The sequence below is a fragment of the Bufo bufo genome, chromosome 6, assembly GCF_905171765.1.
Source record: "Bufo bufo chromosome 6, aBufBuf1.1, whole genome shotgun sequence".
NCBI lineage: Eukaryota > Metazoa > Chordata > Amphibia > Anura > Bufonidae > Bufo > Bufo bufo.
The window spans coordinates 361,945,163-361,967,864 of NC_053394.1; positions in this window are offsets into that span (position 1 = coordinate 361,945,163).

Below are 22,702 nucleotides of genomic sequence, written 5' to 3' on the forward strand. Positions count from 1 at the left end.
GACAATATGATCGGAGTGATGACCTAGAGCTGCGGTTCAATATTTAAAGACCTGTAAGAGACCTGCGCGTTCTTTCTCTTGGTCTTCAAAGAATGAAATATTATACTGACCTATGAAGATGCAACAGTGTCAAATGTAGTCAAGTAAATAATTAAAACTGGTTTTAATAAAATATAAGAGAATTTACTCAGAAACCTAAAATAGGTTCATCAAAGGGGTTTTCAGGTTCTTTAAAACTGAGAGACTGTCCTTAGAATGGATTGGAGGGGTCTGACTGCCGTCACCCCACTGAGCAGCTGTTTGAGAAGCCTGTACTGCACAGCGCCATACTCTCAGTAGTGGCTGTGTATGGTATTGCAGCTCCGTTGACGGGTTTGAGCAGCAGTCACTACTAAGGCCTCTTTCACACTTGCGTTGTCCGGATCCGTCGTGCACTCCATTTGCCAGAGGTGCCCGCCGGATCCGTAACAACGCAAGTGAACTGAAAGCATTTGAAGACGGATCCGTCTTCAAAATGCGTTCAGTGTTACTATGGCACCCAGGACGCTATTAAAGTCCTGTTTGCCATAGCAGTAGTGGGGAGCGGGGGAGCAGTATACTTATCCATGCGATCACGTCATCCATGCGCGTGGGGCGCCCTGACGTCACTCTGAAGCGTCCCGGGAGCCGCACGGACGGTAAGTATACTGCTCCCCCGCTCCCCACTACACTTTACCATGGCAAACAGGACTTTAGTGTCCTGGCAGCCATGGTAACCATTCAGAAAAAGCTAAACGTCGGATCCGGTGATGCTCCGAAACGACGTTTAGCTTAAGGCCGGATCCGGAATAATGCCTTTCAATGGGCATTAATTCCGGATCCGGCCTTGCGGCAAGTGTTCAGGATTTTTGACCGGAGCAAAAAGCGCAGCATGCTGCGGTATTTTCTCCGGCCAAAAAACGTTACGTTCCGGAACTGAAGACATCCTGATGCATCCTGAACGGATTTCTCTCCATTCAGAATGCATGGGGATAATCCTGATCAGGATTCTTCCGGCATAGAGCCCCCCGACGACGGAACTCTATGCCGGAAGAAAAGAACGCAAGCGTGAAAGAGCCCTAAGAGCGCAGAACTGACTGATGGGGCTGCGTACCGTTGGAACCCCACCCATGTAATACTGATGGACTATTGTATAAGTATAGGACATCAATTATGACCAGCCGGAAAACCAATGTAACTTTATATTTTTTTTCAGTTTCATGAGCTGAAGCTGAGCAGTAAATTTCACTATTTCGTATAGTTCTCTTATTTTTTTCGGGGGGTTTTCCAGGACAAATAGTATTTATCATGTAGAGGGAGCTCATACAAAGCACTTACTAATGTATTGTTATTATCTATATTGCCTCCTTTGCTGGCTGGATTCATTTTTCCATCACATTATACACGGCTCCTATCCAGGGATTATGACCATCCTGCAATCCAGCAACGGTGGTCGTGCTTGTCCACTATAGGAAAAAGTACCATCCTGTGTGCACTCCCCTGGTGCCAGCCACCAGAGAGGCCGGCGCTTTTTACTATTGCTTCCAAGCACTGCCACCGCTGCTGGATTGCAGGGTGGTCGTAACGCCCATTTGTGGTGGAAAAATGAATCAAATCATGGGACCAACACAGATGCCTTCAGCTGCCAAGCGCACATGCAACAGGTCAGCTAGTTTCATAGGTACAAAACTGCTGACAGATGCCCTTTCAGCTGTAGAGCATCATCCTGATGGAGTCATCACTATCGTTCATTCCCCTGGGGCCCTGATTGAGTTCATTACCAATGCCTTCTATCTAGAAACCCTGGCTAAGGCAGGTTGGGTTGTTCCCTTGCCCTCTGGCACCCGGCATCTGGTGCATATGCCCGGCCAGCTCTCCCCTAGATGCGTCTGAACTGTAAATGTCCATCTTTTAGTAATTTCCTAAACATGATAAAAACCCACTGACTCCCACTTGGCACAAATTCCACAGTTAATGACAGTGTTAGGGCTCATGAAAACCACCATATGTATTTTGCGGTCCGCACATACGGAAGTAGACGGCACAGGGTCTGCTGTCCGCATTTTTTGCTGACCTATTGAAATGAACGGATCCGCATCCAATCCGCAAAAAATGCAGATCAGATGCAGACAAAAAAATCCGTTCCTTAAGGGCTCATGCACATGAACTAATTTTTGGTCTGTTTCCGTTTTGGATTTTTTTTGCGGCTCGTATGCAGTACCATTTATTTCAATGGGGCCACAAAAAAACGGAAATTACTCTGTGTGCATTCCGTGGATAGGACATGGATAGGCCATTTCTGCAGCAGCCAAAAATAAATGGTGGCATGCCTTCGGGCAGAATCCGTGTTTTGCAGATCCGCGATTTGCTGACCGCAAAACACTTACGGCTGTGTGCATGAGCCCTTAGACCAGGATGAACATCTCATTTAACAACTCATGGCTTGAACACATAATAAGGTCTCTTTGTGGGCAGAACACTTTAGTCTATTCAGTTGGTCATTTCCGATTTTGCGCCCTCCTTCAGTCTCCCTGGTTTACATCTACGTGCACAGATGCTGCCAATAATCTGCCATCTGTGGTGGCTATGTGCGCGAGGCACCTCTCTGACCAGCTGAGATTTCCCTTAGCAACTGGTTCTCCACTAATCCTTTGCAGACACAGTGACATGTGCCAGTGACAGATCCACCAGGGAGTCCTCAAACAGCTGATACCTTACTTCTGGAGCAGCTTGGCATGATCTAAACCCTCAGGTAACAACAGAACAAGCTATAGAGTTGTGCGCTGAAATAATGGCCGGTACGTAAGATAGGACTAAAAGTGGACCCATAGCAGGAGGGCATCGGTGGTATGATCCATTTACTGGTCTTGAAATTCTTGCCCGGAGCTGCCGTTTGCATCTTCTCAACCCTTGTAGAGTGATTTAATGCAAAAGGCATGTCATGAAATATAAAGATGCATATCATTTATAAATGAGGAGCTCTATGAGCTTCATACCCGCTCTGAAATATCCTGCTTGTAATCATCCTACCGAGAGCCAGAGAAGAAGTGATGATCTTTACATGACTCTAAAAGAACATTCAGGATCTGAGAAGCTCGAGATGGACATCGACGATCAGAAAGCAGATAGTAAATTGCTTATTATCATGTATGTTAATATTCTAGAGCATCCGTCTTACAAGAAAAGCCAATATGTATATGACAGCAGCAGAGAACATCTGTTGGGTGTAATTTGGATTAGTGCAGCGCGATTATCATGGCTTGGTCGTCAGTAACTCTCAGTCTGCTGCTCTGAAGTCCATCGTAGCTTTTTAACAGTTATCACAAATATAATCTCCATAACCAGCGCACTAATACATAAATAATACTTGATTAGAAAAGAGGTTCTCAGGAAGTAACGAGCTTGTCGCAGGGAACAAACACTTTGCTATATATATATATATATTTAACAAATTGGTCCCTCAGAGCATATCAAGGGGATCAGGGTTATGAACACGGAGGTATTTGTTTTTTGGAGAGCGTCCAGAGATGTAGTACACGTACACGGAGCCTTACATTTCTGCATAGACCGTACGGCACACTGAAACTACTGTGTCACCTATGAAGGAAAGCACAATGTGGACTGATGCACCTTGGTATTCATGGAATGGCTTGAGGAACATGACAAAGAGCTCTAGGTGATGACTTGTCCTTCAAATGCCCTAGATCTCAATACAATCAAGCATCTGTGGGACGTGCTGGAAAAACATGTCTGATCCATGGAGGCCGTACTTCCCAACTTACAGGACTTGAAGGATCTGCTGATAATGCTTTGGTACCAAAGGGCACCTTCAGAGATCTTGTGGAGTCCATACCTAGACCAGGCAGAGCTGCTTTGGTGGCACAAGTCAGACCTCTGCAATATTAGGCAGGTGGTTTTAATATACTATTATGATCTTCAAATGTAGAAGTAGATGTTTGGAAATTAGTGTGGAAAAAAGGTCAGTACTTGTGGCTTCTGCGGAAATATATAAAGCTTAGCTGAAGAGCAGATTAAAGGGAGTCTGTCACCAGGAAATTGCTGGTAAACCAAGCACAGTGCTTTGTAGAGCTAGCTCACCTGAACGTAATGCTAGCTTTCACTTAGTGATCTTTTGCTTCATTCTGGGGGAAAATCACTTTTAATCCATTTGCAAATAAGCAGTTAAGTGCTCCGAGGATGGCCCAAGCCACTCTGTGCACCCTTACTACTTTTTCTTTCTCTACCAGACCTTCTCTCTCCTTCTACACAGGACCAGGCAACTTGATTACTGTGCAGGACCTGGCCCTGTCAATTGGAAGGAGCTGGGCAAGGGTGCCCAGAGTGGTTTGGGCCCGTCCCTGGTACACTTAACTGCTGATTTGCATATGGATTAAAATAACTTTTTCTCCAGAATGAAGCAACAGATCACGAAAGGTATCATTACATTCAGGTGAGCTAGCCCTACAAGGCACTGTGCTTGGCTTATCAGTGAATTTCCAGTATATAGGTTCCCTTTAAAACAGTTTTCACCATCTCATTTAGAGCTGTAGGGCAAAGTTCACGCAATTAGAAAATGCTAAATTCTTTTATTTTTCAGTGTTGATAGAAGGCTCTGATTGGTATCTGATGCTGGCTCCATCTTCATTAACATTTGGCTGTTTGGATCAGACTTATGCATAGCTGCACAGCTTGAGGCACTATGTGTAGTGGGAATACATTTTTGATTTCTGAGTATTCACCCTTAGTGTAATTTGCTGTGAAGTGCATTCTACATACTGGAGGACACGTGCACTCATGTATGTATATAGAAATAGTAATACCCTATATTTATATCACCCTATCATATTCAGCATCACTTTATAATCAGAGGGTAAATGTACAGGCAAAATCAGATATTACAGAGTAAGAAATGAATGACAACTAAGAGGGAGGAACCTGCTCGCAATGGTGGGAAGGAGCCTGAGCAATGGGTTTTCTAGCTTGCTAGATCCTGCAAAGGAACACTATATTCTATCAGACTACATGTGTTTGACCTCGACCTGATTACTAGATTTTGACCCTCTGCTGCCTGACCCTGATTTCTGCCTGATTCCTGGATATGAACTTGAGCTGCCTGCCCTGTTACCGGATTGCATGAACTCTGCCTGCCCTATATGATTTCTGCCTCATTTCTGGATATGAACCTGAGCTGCCTGCCCTTAACTTTGACCTGTTTCTGGATTGCATGAATTCTGTCTGCCCTGACCTCAGCCTGTTCCTGGCGGTGGTTTTTCTCTTGACCCCCTGTGGGTCAGCAGTCACTGAACAGAGACTACTCCAGGAGGCAGTGGCTTGGTGGTTCCCCTGCAGCAGAGTCCAGATCCCTGTACAGGAGTTAATGGGTGAACATCAGAGGGCTGCCTGTCACGAGGGTGTCAAGAACCACGCCTGACTCCGTTATACCCGGGGTCAGGAAGTCGCAGCGGTTGGCTGCACGCTCTATTTAAGATAGGGCTGTTTCCTTATGGTAGCTTTCTGGGTTTGCTTTGCAAACCCTTTTGGCTCACTCAGGGATCCGTAGCTCCTTCTCCTCAGCTGTTCCTTGTCCAGCACTCCCAAACCTCCTTATATTCCTCTCTGACCCTCTGGAGCTGTGTTGCTGCGTTCTCTGGTAGTTGGTCCAGAACGCTACCCTCCGGATCCCTGTTGGACCTTTGTGGTCTATTGTGGTCACCCATCTGGGTGTATGTGTTTGTCTGTTTTGTCTGTCCTCTCCCTGGTGTTTCCCTCTTAGTGACAGTGGTGCGGACTAGCGATCCCACCGGCCCGTTCACTATCTAGGGCTCATTTTAGGGAAAGCCAGGGTTTAGGCACGTGATCGCCGCACGGGTGAGGAACCCGTCTAGGGACATCAGGGCAGTCAGGTGCCAGCCACAAGGTGAGTTAGGGGTCACCACCTTTCCCTCTCCCTTGGGCAGGGCTTTCCCTTTTTCCTCCCTGTGTGTGACGCCGGTCATTACATTATATCTGGCCCTTATTTTGTGTAGGTAAAAAAAAAAATTATTTTTTTTTACCTACTTAGAATCCAGTATGGATCAAATTGCTGCTCTGTCCAAACAATTTCATGGCCTGTCTTTGGAGGTGGCAGTATAGAAGGCGTCGGTCCTCCAGCAACAGCAGCAATTACAACTGACCGCAAGCCCAGCGGTTGCTACTGGTAAACAGGTTGTTGCGGAACCCAAGGTCCCTTTCCCTGACAGATTTTCTGGGGGAAGGGACAAGTTTTTGACATTCCGTGAGGCCTGTAAATTATATTTTAAACTGCGCCGTTACTCCTCTGGTAATGAAGAACAGCGGGTGGGGGTTGTTATTTCCCTGCTGCAGGGGGACCCGCACTCCTGGGCATTCTCTTTACCTACTGATTCCCAGGCTCTTCGGTCAGTGGATGAGTTTTTCGGGGCCTTGGGTCTCATATATGATGACCCTGACCGAGTCGCACTGGCTGAATCAAGATTACGGAGACTCTTACAAGGAGAGCGGCCGGTAGAGGAGTATTGCTCTGAATTCCGTAGGTGGGCTACGGATACCCAATGGAACGACCCGGCTCTCAGGAGTCAGTTCTGCTCTGGGTTATCCGAAAGGGTTAAGGATGCACTTGCATTATATGAGACCCCCTTTTCCCTTGATGCGGTTATGTCCCTTTCTATCCGAATAGATAGACGCCTTAGGGACAGGTTGAAAAAACCGGAGCAATTGGTAACCCCTCTCAAGCAGCAGTTAGTCTGTACGGACTTAGACGAGCCTATGTAGCTAGGAGGAACTACTCGTCAGGTCCGTCCTCCTGAGGCTCGCCGTAGGCGTGGGGTTTGTTTTTTTTGTGGGGAGAGGGGTCATTTCATTAATGTCTGTCCTTCTTTCCTCAGAAACAAAAGACCGTCGGAAAACTACTAACCCCAGGCTGTGTGGAGGATGTCAGCCGGGGGGTATACGTTTCCTCCATACGTACATCGCAATTTGTGTTGCCAGCGGTTATTGCTTTTGGTGATAAGACGGAGACTATTTCTTTCTTTCTAGACAGTGGAGCAGGGGTAAATTTGATAGATGCCCATTTTGCCCGCACTATGGGTTTGTCTCTGCACGTTACAGAGACCTATTCCCATATTCGCTATTGATTCTGCTCCTCTGTCTCAGAGAAACCTCACCCACATTGTTCATAATTTACACCTTCGGGTAGGGGACCACCATAACGAGATGCTTTCATGTTATGTTCTGGAGGGGCTTCCCACTCCGGTAGTGCTGGGTCTTCCCTGGTTGGTAGCGCACAATCCAGTGGTGGATTGGCAGGCCAGGGAGATATTGGAGTGGAGTGAGCAGTGCAGAGAAAATTGCTTAAATAGCAATTGCTTAGTCGCCTCCATAACTACTCTACCTACATTTATTTCGGATTTTGAGGATGTTTTTTCTGAAAAGGGTTGTCAGAAGTTACCACCTCATCGTCCTTATGATTGCCCGGTTAACCTTATTCCCGGCGCAAAATTACCCAAGACCAGGTTATATAATCTTTCGGGTCCAGAGAGACAAGCCATGAAAGATTATATCTCCGAGAGCTTGGCTAAAGGACACATCAGACCCTCTTCTTCACCCGTGGCTGCAGGGTTTTTCTTCGTTAAAAAGAAAGATGGGGGCCTGCGTCCTTGCCTAGATTTTCGTGAATTAAATCGGATAACCATCCGAGACCCATACCCTCTTCCTCTCATTCCTGACCTGTTTAACCAGATTGCGGGTGCTAGGTGGTTCTCCAAACTTGATCTTAGGGGGGCCTACAATCTGATTCGTGTTAAGGAGGGGGATGAGTGGAAGACAGCTTTTAACACCCCTGAGGGGCATTATGAAAATCTAGTTATGCCTTTCGGTCTGACCAATGCTCCTGCCGTCTTTCAACATTTCGTTAATGACAATTTTAGTCATCTAATCGGCAGGTTTGTGGTAATATACCTAGATGATATTTTAATTTATTCGTCTGATCTGAGAACACATGAGGTGCATGTCAGACAAGTACTGCAGGTCCTACGGACGAATAAATTATATGCTAAAATTGAAAAATGTGTCTCCGCCGTTCAGGAGATACAATTCCTAGGTTATTTTTTATCTGCTTCAGGTTTCCGTATGGATCCTAGGAAGGTCCAGGCAATTTTAGATTGGGATCTTCCTGAGAACCTCAAAGCACTACAACGGTTCTTGGGCTTCGCGAATTTCTATAGGAAATTCATTAAAAATTATTTACTTATTGTAAAACCCCTTACTGACATGACTAGGAAGGGGACTGATTTTTCTAAATGGTCTGACGCCGCTAAAGTTGCTTTTTCCTCTCTAAAAGAGAGGTTTACCTCAGCACCTGTACTAGTCCAACCTGATGTCTCTCAGCCTTTTATTGTTGAAGTCGATGCGTTGGAGGTGGGAGTGGGGGCGGTGCTGTCTCAGGGTCCGTCTCCTGGCAAATGGCGTCCTTGTGCTTTCTTTTCTAAAAAACTATCTGCAGAAGAAAAGAACTACGATATTGGCAATAGGGAACTATTAGCTATTAAACTAGCGTTTGAAGAATGGCGTCACTTATTAGAGGGGGCAGTCCACCCCGTCACTGTGATTACGGACCACAAAAATCTTCTGTACCTCGAATCAGCTAAGCGTCTCACCCCTAGACAGGCTAGGTGGTCGCTATTTTTTACCAGGTTTAACTTTGTGATTACCTATCGTCCTGGGGCAAAGAATACCAAGGCTGATGCACTATCTCGTTGTTTCCCTGGAGGGGGTAATGTGAGTGATCCGGTGCCCATTCTTCAAAGAGGAGTGGTTGTTTCTGCGGTACACTCTGTTCTGGAGGGGAAGGTGTTAGAGGCCCAGGGGGACGCCCCGGTCTCTTGCCCCTTAGAGAAATTGTTTGTACCGTTGAACCTACGTTTCGAATTATTAAAGGAACATCATAATTTGGCACTTGCTGGGCACCCGGGTAGTAAAGCAACCTTGGAGCTATTGTCTCGTCGTTTTTGGTGGCCAAGGTTGCGTCAGGATGTATTGGATTTTGTGTCTTCTTGTTCTACCTGTACGCGCGCAAAAGTTTCACATACACGTCCTGCAGGGTCTCTATTACCACTCGTCATTCCCAATAGACCGTGGACACATCTGTCAATGGATTTTATCACTGACTTACCTTTGTCTGCGGGTAAAACAGTTATTTTGGTAGTAGTGGACAGGTTTAGCAAAATGGTAGACTTCATTGCGTTACCCGCACTACCTAATGCTAAGACTCTTGCTCAGGTATTCGTCAGTGAAATCGTGAAGCTTCACGGGGTCCCCTCCGATGTTGTTTCGGATCGGGGTACCCAGTTTATTTCTAAATTTTGGAAAGCTTTTTGTTCCCGTTTGGGGGTACACTTGTCCTTTTCCTCAGCTTTCCATCCTCAGTCGAATGGACAGACTGAGCGTACCAACCAAAACATATCTAAGATGTTTTGTGTCTGAAAACCAAGAGTTGTGGTCATCATATTTACCGTTAGCTGAGTTTGCCATAAATAATCGTCGTCAGGAATCCACTGGCAAGTTACCATTTCTTGGTGCATATGGTTTTCATCCCCAATTCTGTACTTTCAAAGAGGGGGGGTCTTCTGGGGTTCCCGAAGAGGAACGGTTTTCGTCATCTCTTTCATCGGTATGGCAGAAGGTGCAAGCTAACTTGAAAAATATGGGAGGTAAATACAAATGCATGGCTGATAAGAGACGGTCGCCAGGTCCGGACCTAGGAGTGAATGACTATGTGTGGTTGTCTACTAGGAATATTAAATTGAAGGTTCCCTCTTGGAAACTGGGTCCTAGGTTTATTGGCCCTTACAAAATTGTAGCCATCATCAACCCTGTGGCTTTTCGCCTGGAGTTACCTCAGACTTTTAAAATTCATAATGTTTTTCATAAGTCGTTACTCAAAAAATATGTTCCACCTCTAGAACCGTCACCACTGCCACCCCCTCCTGTTGTCGTGGATGGTAATCTAGAATTTCAGATATCCAAAATTGTTAATTCTCGTCGGGTCCGCCGCTCTCTTCAATATCTGGTGCATTGGAGAGGTTACGGTCCCGAGAAAAGAATGTGGGTTCCTGCGTCTGAGGTAAACGCCGACAGGCTAGTTCGGGTTTTTCATGCCTCTCATCCTGAGAGACCTGGTCCTGAGTGTCCGGAGGCCCCTCGTAGAGAGGGGGGTACTGTCACGAGGGTGTCAAGAACCACGCCTGACTCCGTTATACCCGGGGTCAGGAAGTCGCAGCGGTTGGCTGCACGCTCTATTTAAGATAGGGCTGTTTCCTTATGGTAGCTTTCTGGGTTTGCTTTGCAAACCCTTTTGGCTCACTCAGGGATCCGTAGCTGCTTCTCCTCAGCTGTTCCTTGTCCAGCACTCCCAAACCTCCTTATATTCCTCTCTCACACTTCTCTGGTTGCCAGATATAGAGCTTCCTGCCTGGACATCTATTCTGACCCTCTGGAGCTGTGTTGCTGCGTTCTCTGGTAGTTGGTCCAGAACGCTACCCTCCGGATCCCTGTTGGACCTTTGTGGTCTATTGTGGTCACCCACCTGGGTGTATGTGTTTGTCTGTTTTGTCTGTCCTCTCCCTGGTGTTTCCCTCTTAGTGACAGTGGTGCGGACTAGCGATCCCACCGGCCCGTTCACTATCTAGGGCTCATTTTAGGGAAAGCCAGGGTTTAGGCACGTGATCGCCGCACGGGTGAGGAACCCATCTAGGGACGTCAGGGCAGTCAGGTGTCAGCCGCAAGGTGAGTTAGGGGTCACCACCTTTCCCTTTCCCTTGGGCAGGGCTTTCCCTTTTTCCTCCCTGTGTGTGACGCCGGTCATTACACTGCCAGGACAACACCCTTTGGAGTAGCCCAAAGTCAAATCAATTTAATTCACATCCACTTCCGTAACTGGAATTGACCTGATTGTCTAGGGTAGCGCATTCCAAGGAACTGATGCAGCTCAAGAGGAGTCTTGAAGATGAGAGTGTGAGGTGCGGATTATGGAGAAGTACAATATAGGAAAGGATTTCTCTGTAATATTTGACTTAATTAAATTTTTTCCATGTGTCAGGAGAGTTCATCCACAATTTACAAGTCTATTGTGATGTTTCTATTGCTCTCGGAGGCTTGTGTGTATTTACTGTACAGATTGTAGAAAGTGAAGTAAAGATAATACGGCAGTGGTTATTAGAACAGATCGCTGCGTACACAGCAGGTGAGGTATATATAGTGTACAGTGTCTCAATGAACCTCGGACTATGAATAATTAATGAGAAATGTAGACATGTAGCAGCATCTCTGCTCAAATAGACACTTGTCAAGGAAACGGCAGCATTGCCTTGTGGTACTTATCCCGCTTCTTCAAGCAGCGAAACAGCTTGTTATGACGTTTTCAGACCATTATTTTGGGCTGAAGATAAAACATATAATTAAAATGAGCACCATATTGTGTGCATAACTTTTTTCCTTTGCCCTTGGAGCCCCTGTAAAAAACATTCTGCAGGAAACATATTCTTAAAGGGGTTATCCCAGGATTAGTGTGGAAAAAAAGAAACTGGGACATCATATAGTACTTGACAATATCTTTCTAACAAAGCTAGAACCAGCCCTGTACCTCACATGGATCCAGAGATCTCCCCATTCATTGCTCCAGTTTCTCTGCTAGATGTACAGTCCTAATCAAAAGTTTAAGACCAAAAAATCGTATTTTACATTGTTGGATCTTGACAAGGTTCCAAGTAGAGCTTCAACATGCAACAGGAAAAAATGAGAGTGAGACAAAACATTTTTTGAGCATTCAATTAATTGAAAATAACGATTAAACTGAAAAAGGCTGTTTTTCAGCTGATCGAAATTTTAGGACCACATGCCTTTAAAAGGCCAAATCTGTGCAAAGATGTGGATTCATTGTCATTTTCTGTCAGGTAGTCACACGTTGTGATGGCAAAGGCAAAAAAAACTCTCCCTTTTTGAACGTGGTCGGGTTGTTGAACTGCATAAGCAGGGTCTCTCACAGCGCGCCATCGCTGCTGAGGTGGGACGCAGTAAGACAGTCATTTGGAATTTCTTAAATGATCCTGAGGGTTATGGAACAAAAAAGTCAAGTGGAAGACCCAAAAAAATGTCATCAGCACTGAGCCGGAGGATCCAATTGGCTGTCCATCAAGACACTGGACGATCCTCGACCCAAAGTAAGGCCCTTACTGGTGCTGACTGCAGCCCCATAACCATCAGACGGCATCTGAGACTGAAGGGCTTCAAAAACAAAAAACTTCTTCAAAGACCTCGTCTCCTTGAACGCCACAGAACTGCTCGTTTGGACTTTGCAAGAGGGCACCAAACATGGGACATTCAAAGGTGGGAGAAAGTTTTATTCTCTGATGAGAAAAAATTTAACCTTGATGGTCCTGATGGTTTCCAACGTTACTGGCATGACAAGCAGATCCCACCTGAGATGTTTTCTACACTCCACAGTGGAAGGGGCACCATAATGGTCTGGGGTGGAACAATGGAGCTTCAGGAAGTGCAGGGTCGTCAAACGTCCAGATGTTGCATAGAGCATTCCTCATGACTGAGAGCCCTCGTCTGTGTGGTAACGACTGGGTTTTTCAACAGGACAACGCTACAGTACACAATGCCCGCAGGACAAGGGACTTCTTCCAGGAGAATAACATCACTCTTTTGGCCCATCCTGCGTGTTCCCCTGATCTAAATCCAATTGAGAACCTTTGGGGATGGATGGCAAGGGAAGTTTACAAAAATGGACAACAGTTCCAGACAGTAGATGGCCTTCGTGCAGGGCCGGATTAAGAGCATCATGGGCCTGGTGCTGAGGATTTTGCTGGGCCTTTTTATGGAACTGCACTCAGTGTCTTAATTACATATATATTTTATCGATACCATTAAAGTATTTTGTTCCTGCAACTACCCCTCATTTGGCATCTATCTTGGCAACATGGAGGGGGACCCTGAGGGTGGGGGCACCCTCAGGGCACTATAGTGTCAGGAAAACCGCTTTGTTTTCCTGACACTATAGTGATCATTTAACATGACTATGAAGATTACTGTTTTCTAGCTGCTGTGGACTGTGGACAACAGCAGCTAGAAACAGTAATTTTCATAGTGCTGTTATGATTTATGGACACAGCACTCAGCATGCTTAGCCAGCCTTCTATCTGGCTGTGCTTCTTGAGAGTCACAGTCCACAGGCTCAGAAACAGCCAGATAGAAGGCTGGTTAAGCATGCTGAGAGCTGTGTCCATAAATCATAACAGCACTATGATTGCCCTCCCTTCCAACTGGATGAGTTTATCTGATACCTGCTCCAGAAGCTCCTGCTGTCTCGCGGGCTGGTGTGGCTGAGCGCTGTGGGCCGTGTGCTTGTAGAAACTGCTGAGCAGTATATCCGGCGGCAGGACGTCAGAGCAGCTAGTGCTGTTCCTGTAATGCCGCGGCCCGCCAGATATGACCTCAGTGCGCCCGCGGTTATCCCTCCTGAACGCTGCGCTGTGTACAATAGTGATGGGAAGTTCGGATCTTTCAGATGAATCGGTTCATTTGAATCAGCTCATTCAAATGAACCGATTCATGAATCGGATCTTCGGTTCACTTGCTGAGTCACTGACTGCTGAGCTGACTCGCAAGTGAACCGAAGACTCTAGGTGCCGGTGCGCATGCGCAGATGCTATCCATTCGATTCACTTGCTGCTGCTGACTCAGTCGGCTCTTCAGCTCTCTAATGAGTGAGTCCGGATCAGGAAGAGTGATTGATTATAGTGATAGTGAGGGGAAGCTGAGGCTGACGCTGGACAGGAGGACTCAGGAGCTGTCACTGTGGTGTGCATTGTTGTCTGCTGTGCATTGTTACCCACAGTGACAACAGTCTGACACTGACAGTAGTACAACGAACCAAGTGAAGTGAAATGTGAATGCACGCACAGGGAAAACTATGTGCTGAATTGATAACAGTATTACAGTAACACAGTCACTGGCTGATAATAAAATAGTCCCCATTTAACGGAATCCATAAAGGAGATGTGAACCCACCCTTAGTTATATAGCTACTGAACGAGATGCCTTTAACATATATATCTCCTGAGAAGCCAATTTGATCCTAAAGGGTTAATTCAACCTGTAATCTAAACTGTGTCATCTGTCACTTCTCTTATCTCTCTGCTCCTGTCCCTTAATCTTATCACTGCTGCAACAAAATCACTGGGCCCCATAGCAGGAATCTAAATTGGGCCCCCATTCCCCTTTTATAGCCCCTCCTTTTGTTCCATGAACTATTCTTGCTGCTGCGTTTTATAATTTATGCCATCAGGGCCGGATTGAGATTACAAAACAGCCCTGGCACACAAAAGAGGTATAATAGATGCAGTGTGTACAGGTATATAGTATATTCCCTAGTGTTCTGATATGTGAGGTACGGGTTTAATATATGCAGTGTGTACAGTATATACAATAGTGTAATATGTGAGGTACGAGGTATAATAGATGCAGTGTGTACAGGTATATAGTAAATACAGCAGTGTATTGACACCTCGTACCTCACATATAAGTACACTGCTGTATATACTGCATCTATTATACCTCGTACCTCACATATCAGTACACTGCTGTATATACTATATATCTGTACATATTGCATCTATTATACCTTGTATCTCACATATCAGTGCACTGCGGTATATACTATATATCTGTACATATTGCATCTATTATACCTTGTATCTCACATATCAGTGCACTGCGGTATATACTATATATCTGTACATATTGCATGTATAATACTGTGTAATATGTGTGTGTGTGTGTATGTATATACAGTCATGTGAAAAAATTAGGACACCCTTTGAAAGCATGTGGTTTTTTGTAACATTTTTAATAAATGGTTATTTCATCTCCGTTTCAACAATACAGAGAGATTAAAGTAATCCGACTAAACAAAGAAAACTGAAGAAAAGTCTTTTCAAGATCTTCTGTAAATGTCATTCTACAAAAATGCCTATTCTAACTGAGGAAAAAGATAGGACACCCTTGCCCCTAATAGCGAGTGTTACCTCCTTTGGCTGAAATAACTGCAGTGAGACGGTTCTTGTAGCCATCTACCAGTCTTCGACATCGGTCTGAGGAAATTTTACCCCACTCCTCAATGCAGAACTTTTTCAGCTGTGAGATGTTTGAGGGGTTTCTTGCACGTACAGCCCTTTTCAAGTCACCCCACAGCATCTCAATGGGATTCAAATCTGGACTTTGACTTGGCCATTCCAGGACTCTCCATTTCTTCTTTTTCAGCCAATCTTTGGTTGATTTACTAGTATGTTTTGGGTCATTGTCATGTTGCATGGTCCAGTTCCGCTTCAGCTTTAATTTTCTAACTGATGGTCTCACATGTTCTTCAAGCACCTTCTGATACACAGTAGAATTCATCGTGGATTCTATGATGGTGAGCTGACCAGGTCCTGCTGCAGCAAAGCAGCCCCAAACCATGACACTTCCACCTCCATGCTTCACAGTTGGTATGAGGTTCTTTTCTTGGAATGCTGTGTTTGGTTTACGCCAAACATGTCCTCTGCTGTTGTGTCCAAATAATTCAATTTTGGACTCATCTGTCCAAAGAACATTATTCCAGAAGTCCTGGTCTTTGTCAACTTTATCGCTGGCAAATGTCAGTCTGGCCTCGATGTTTCTCTTGGAAAGCAAAGGTTTCCTCCTTGCACACCTCCCATGCAAGTTAAACTTGTACAGTCTCTTTCTGATTGTAGAGGCATGTACTTCTACATCAACAGTAGCCAGAGCCTGCTGTAGTTCTCGAGATGACACTTTAGGGTTTTTGGATACCTCTTTTAGCATCTTGCGGTCTGCTCTTGGGGTGAACTTGCTGGGGCGACCAGTCCTGGGCATGTTGGCAGTTGTTTTGAAAGCCCTCCACTTGTAGACTATCTTCCGGACAGTGGAATGGCTGATTTCAAAATCTTTTGAGATCTTTTTAAATCCCTTCCCAGACTCATAGGCTGCTACAATCTTTTTTCTGAAGTCCTCTGACAGCTCTTTTGCTCTCACCATGGTGCTCACTCTCACTTCAACAGTCAGGAGCACACCAAACTAAATGTCTGAGGTTTAAATAGGGCAAGCCTCATTCAACATGCAGAGTAACGATCTACTAATTATGTGCACCTGGTGTGATATACCTGTGTGAGATCTGAGCCAATTTAAGAGGGAATACATGTGAGGGTGTCCTATCTTTTTCCTCAGTTAGAATAGGCATTTTTGTAGAATGACATTTACAGAAGATCTTGAAAAGACTTTTCTTCAGTTTTCTTTGTTTAGTTGGATTACTTTAATCTCTCTGTATTGTTGAAACGGAGATGAAATAACCATTTATTAAAAATGTTACAAAAAACCACATGCTTTCAAAGGGTGTCCTAATTTTTTCACATGACTGTATATATATATATATATATTACACACAGAGCTGTGTATTGATGTGAGACATAGAAGGTATAATACTGTAGATGCAGTGTTTACAGAAATATGTGGTCAGTTATGCATTATGGTCACTGTGTGTGTGAGGTACATGAGGTAGTGGTCACTGTAACTGTCTGAAGTATTATACATGAGTGAGCAATGAGTAAAATAGGGCATGGGGGGAGGGGGGGGGGTAAATGACAAGAAGTGGAGGACCTCCTCTTACCACTCCATTCCAGTCTGTATGGATCAATGCAGAGCTGCTTGTGAACTTCTAATACTTGCTGTTAGGGGTTGAAGGACCTGTGATGATGTCATCACAGGTCCTGGCAGATATACCTTTGAAACCTAGGAACTACACCATTTTTGGTGCAGTTCCTTTGCTACATTCTGCAGGACCTGTGATGTTGAAGATGATGTCATCACAGGTCCTGGCAGATGCACTGTTCTAACCTGGGAACTACACTTTACACTGTGCAGTTCCCTTACAGGACCTGTGATGACATCATCAAAGGTCCTTTAGCTTTAGAAAGATAAACAGTCTACTCAGACGGCTCAGAGCTAGTGCTTGCCTTGCCTCAGCTCTGATTGGTTGGTGGGAGGGGAGGGGCTGGCAGAAGCAGCTTCCACTCTAGGATCATATTACGCTCCTCCCGAGTCCCGCCCTCAGGCTCCCTGCTGCCAGTGTGAGGTGAGCATCTCTGCATTGTTTGTGCTCTATGTGACGCTGCGCTGTGTACAACAGAGGACTTTTAGCTCCCGGCGGCCTTTTGGCTGGCGGATGGGCCTATTTTATGGTAGGGGCCTGGAGCTGCAGCTCCATCAGCCCCTACGTTAATCCGGCCCTGCCTTCGTGCGGCCGTCTTCACCACTTGGAGAAATGTTCCCACTCACCTCATGGAAACGCTTGCTTCAAGCATGCCGAAACAAATTTTTGAAGTGATAAACAATAACGGCGGAGCTACTCATTACTGAGTACATGTTTGGAAGTTGGATTTCTGTTTTGGGGGGGTTTAGTTTTTTTTTGGAGGTGTGGTCCTAAACATTTGATCAGCTGAAAAACAGCCTGTTTCAGTTTATTCGTTGTTTTCATTAAATTGAATGCTCAAAAAATGTTTTGTCTCACTCCCATTTCTTCTTGCTGCATGTTGAAGCTCTACTTGGAACCTTGTTAAGATCCAGCCATGCTAAATAAGATTTTTTGCCATTTTTCAAGTGGTCTTAAACTTTTGATCAGGACTGCATGTCAGGCTGGCAGGTCAGAGAGTGTGTACCTTCTGCTGCAGTTCTCTCCCTATCAAATCTCAGAGGGCGTGTCCTTTATGCTGTAGCTGTCACAGCATCTTATTCATTTCAAATTGTAGGAGGTGCTGACAAATTTTTTGTAATTGCAGTATGCACTTAGGAGGTCTGGCTGTCTCCATTTTCGTTGTGCACTCCTAACTCCACCCGTTCCACAGGCTGTTTTAAATGACTGCATTATATTTACCTGTAGCCTGCTCTCCCTGGATTGACTTATTGCTTGCTGGCACAGAGAGAGGCAACTAATGGAGCAGACACGGTAAACGTGGAGCCTGCACACCCTGAATTAAGAGACCGCTTGGCACAGAGAGAGGGATCACAGAGTAGGTTCCCATCCAGAATGAGGTCACCTTGCCGTGGTGGATGGGCACAAATGATTTTGGTCCAAATATTTGCTAAGTACCTCAACATCATTTTATATAGTGAATGTAGTATTAGTCCATATATTCTGTGTTTGCAGAGAGCCGTTGCATTGTGTTTGCTTTTGATTTAACTTTAACAGTAGATACAAATAGTGGCATTTGAAGGACGGAAATGATCATGTGTGACCACCTCAGCGATGTTGAGGAGGACAGACAAATAGGGAAAAGGACAAACAGTAGGTGACGCTATACACATACAATTTATTGAATAATAATGTCATGAGTAAGTGTCTGTATGGAATGAACAGAAACACGTAGACACTGTTGCTTGTGTGTATGGCTTTTTATCTTTTTGCATAAATAAACTACAGATTTTTATAGAAGCTGGATTTCTCCATATTTTTGTGTCTAAATTTTTAATTACAGTCAATTAAAGTGTTGAGATCCACGTGCTCGTTTGAAAAATTTTGAATATTGTTTGTGGGACAAAGCCTTTAAAGTCATTCTCCTTCAAGAGAGTCCCATTAAAAATATTTTACAGTTTTCAAACCAGCAACTGGATCAGAATAATTTTGTAATTGCATGTAAATAATAATTTAGCATAGCCGCTGAGTTGCTCAATAAAATATATCTGAATAGCGCCACCTGCTGTTTGCTTGTTTCTCCTTTGGCCGCACATGCTCAGTTTCATCCTTTAACCGCCGCCTGAGCTGGGATAGGGAGAGGGCTGCAGCAGAAAGGACACATTCCATGAACTGCACCAGGAAGGACATTCCCCTTGAGCTGCTATCTTGATATAAATCTAGCAGAGCAACTGGAGCAATGAATGGGGAGATCTCTGGATCCATGTGAGGTACAGGGCAGGTTCTAGCTTTGTTAGAGATTGTCATGTACTATATGGTGTCTGATGTTTATTTTTTATATTAATCATGGGATAACCCCTATAACTGGGGAAAGAACAGAACACTAAAGCTAGCTTCACACTAGCGGTAGAGATCTCTGCGCACTCCGGCATTGATGGAGGTTTATAAGGCTCCGTGCTGCCCCATTCATTGTAATAGGGACCGGCGGAGATCCAGCCATTATCCAGGAAATTTACTGAGGATTGGCCGGAAGTAAACCGCGCTGCGCGCATAGTGAATGGGGCCGGACGGAGCTTTGTATACTTCCGCCAGAATGCAGAGCTGCCGCTAGTGTGCAACTAGCCTTACTGGTGTCTTCCTTTTCATCTTTTTAGCTGTAGATCCACCTCGTCTCCCATCCGATATTGCCACATCACTGCTCAGACTACCTGGTGCATCCTGTGCATTAGGTATTCCAAGAGACTTCCTGTTGCTCTTGGATTGGCCAGGACTGCTCATGTGAACAGTACTAGCCAATCCAAGAGCAGAGCTTGACAAGTAGTAAGTGTCTGGGGTTACCAATGCTCAGTGGTGCGGCCATCTTCGATGGCAGAAGCATTAAGCGGATCGGCAGCTAAAAAGATGAAAAGGAGGGCACCAGGTCTGTGTTCTGTTCATTTCTCGGTTAATGTGAATTTTTTTTCTTGAACCGCTTTAAGGCTTTTACCCCATTTACAATTGGAAATAAGTGAAAAAAAACGTAGCTTTCACTATAGCTTTCATTGTGCCGCTAATCTCTGGCACCAGAACAATTAGTTGCCACTCACGGGAATGGTGATAACGATAATCGTCGGGAATTGTTATCATAATGCATATTGTTATTATAGCTATTATTATTTCACTGGGAAAGCTTTACAGTACATAGTAAAAATAACGATAGAACATCTGGAAATTTTAAGAATTTTCACTGTCATTGTCACATATCCAGTTCTCCTGCTCCAAGCTAGAACATTTCTGGAAATGGGTGGAATGTAAGATCAAATACATATATGGTTATTTGACTTACACCTTTCTCCGCAACTTGCGTTATTGTGGATCCCCACTCCTAATGTTCAACTTAAAAAAGCTAAATTTGATCACTGCGACTTAAGGATAGAGTCCACAAGACTCGCCATAGAACAATGGCTTGCTAAGCGGGGGGCATACACAAATCTCAAAGTCTGGCCTATCCACAGGATAAGTCATCAATATCTAATCGGTGGGGGTCGGACATCCAGTACCACCGCCGATCAGTTGTTTGAGAAGGCAGCGGTGCTCCTCCTAGGCCAGTGACGACACATTCATCAGTCACATGGCCTAGACACAGCTCAGCCCTATTCAGGTGAATAGTGCAATACCAAGGACAGCCACTATACAAGGTACGCCGGTGCCTTCTCAAAACAGCTGATCCGCAGAGGTCCCGGGTGTCGGACCCCCACCGATCACATACTGATGACCTATCCTGATGATAAATCATCAGTATAAAAATGTCGAAAAAAGGGCTCTTTCACACTTGCGTTGTTGGGATCCGGCGTGCACTTCCGTTGCCGGAGGTGCCCGCCGGATCCGTAACACCGCAAGTGAACTGAAAGCATTTGAAGACTGATCCGTCTTCAAAATGCGTTCAGTGTTACTATGGCAGCCAGGACGCTATTAAAGTCCTGGTTGCCATGGTAGTGGTGGTGAGCGGGGGAGCAGTGTGCTTGCCGCCCGTGCGGCTCCCGGGGTGGCGTCGGGGCGCCCCATGCGCATGGATCGCGTGATCCATGCGATCGCGTGGGGCGCCCTGGCGTCGCTGCAGTAGTGTCCTGGTTGCCATGGTTACCGATCGGAGCCCCAGCGATTAAACTGGGACTCCGATCGGAACTCTCCGCTGCCACCAATGATAGGGGGGGTGTGGCAAACCCAGCCACTGTATATTGTCATTCCTGTATGTGCGATGTTATTGCATATGTGTATGCCACTTTAAAGAACCAAGCGTATATATGTTTTGTGTAATATGGTTCAGGTGGGCTGTAACGTTCCTATGCTGGCTGCATGAAAACCGCCAGCATTCATTCAATTGTATGTTGTTATGTAAGGGACCCAGATAGCTAATTGTATTGTATTTGTGTATTCTGAGCGGCATTCACCTAATGATATGCCCTCAGACTGGAGCTATCTGGGATATGTTAATGTATGTGTTTGCTGGGAGGGTGTGACATTGTGTCCCACATGTGTATTGGCAATTTCCCTTTGTCCTGAGAGATAATTGGATTACTCCTCGGGTGTCTCCAGGGCAGAGAGGAGGAAACCATGATGCACTGTGGGGATGTGTTGTAATATATTGATTGGTTGCATTTCAAAACCCTGTGGGCAGTACTATGTTTTTGGTTTGTGAATAAAAGAGGCTGTACGTGAAGTACAGTCAGTTCCTGTTTTACACTCAACATAGAGCCTCGTCTCATGTGTATGGGGATTGCTATACGCGGTATACTCCCCTGGCTATAACTCCTAGCTCTTGTAAGAGCTTGCTCCTGGTTCCTGTCTCTGGATTTAGGAGAGATTCACCCACTGGAGCCTGGAGCCTTGTCATAGGTCCAGGGTGGGTAGGAGACGGCGAGACCTCCACCAAGCTTCGGCGGTTCGTGCGGTCTGCAGTGCTGACGGGGTCAAGTGGAGTGCTTGGAGTCCTCTGGAAGCACTAGGAGAAACTATCGACGGAGGTACCCGGTCGGGGTGCTAGGCGTTCCGTTACAGTTCTTGGGAGGGAAGGATTGTATGCTGTACCGGCCTATTTGGATCATTGCCTGCTTTTCCTGTCTACCAGCGGAGACCTTGTGGATCATGCTACCCCTCCGCTACAGGGGGTATTTTAATTAGGAGAGGGAGGGGGGGCCCACTGACCACCAATGAATGTACAGTAATACAGGGGAGGGAGGAGGGGCCGCACTGGCCACCAATGAATGTAATACAGGGGAGGGAGGGGGGTCACACTGGCCACCAATGAATTTAAAACTGGGGAGGGAGGGGGTGTGCCCCCTCCTGCCTGGCAGCACCTGATCTCTTACAGGGGGCTATGATACGCACAATTAACCCCCTAGGTGCGGCACCTGAGGGGTTAATTGTGCGGATCACAGCCCCCTGTAAGAGATCGGGTGCTAGCAGGGGGCAGTCATGTACACAGTTCGTAGTATATTCTAACTTGAAGCGTCCCCATCACTATGGGAACGCCTCTGTGTTAGAATATACTGTCGGATATGAGTTTTCACGATCTAACTCAAATCCGATGGTATATTCATAGGCGTTCCCATGGTGATGGGGATGCTTCAAGTTAAAATATACCATCGGATTGGAGAAAACTCAGATCTGATGGTATAATAGGGACTCCTGACTTTACATTGAAAGTCAATGGGGGACGGATCCGTTTGCAATTGCACCATATTGTGTCAATGTCAAACGGATCCGTCCTAAATAACTTGTAAATCAGGACGGATCCGTTTGGCTCCGCACGGCCAGGCGGACACCAAAACGACTTTTTCCATCATGTCCGTGGATCCTCCAAAAATCAAGGAAGACCCACGGAAGAAGACACGGACCTACGGACCCCGTTTTTGGTCGTGTGCATGAGGCCTAAGGCCTCATGCA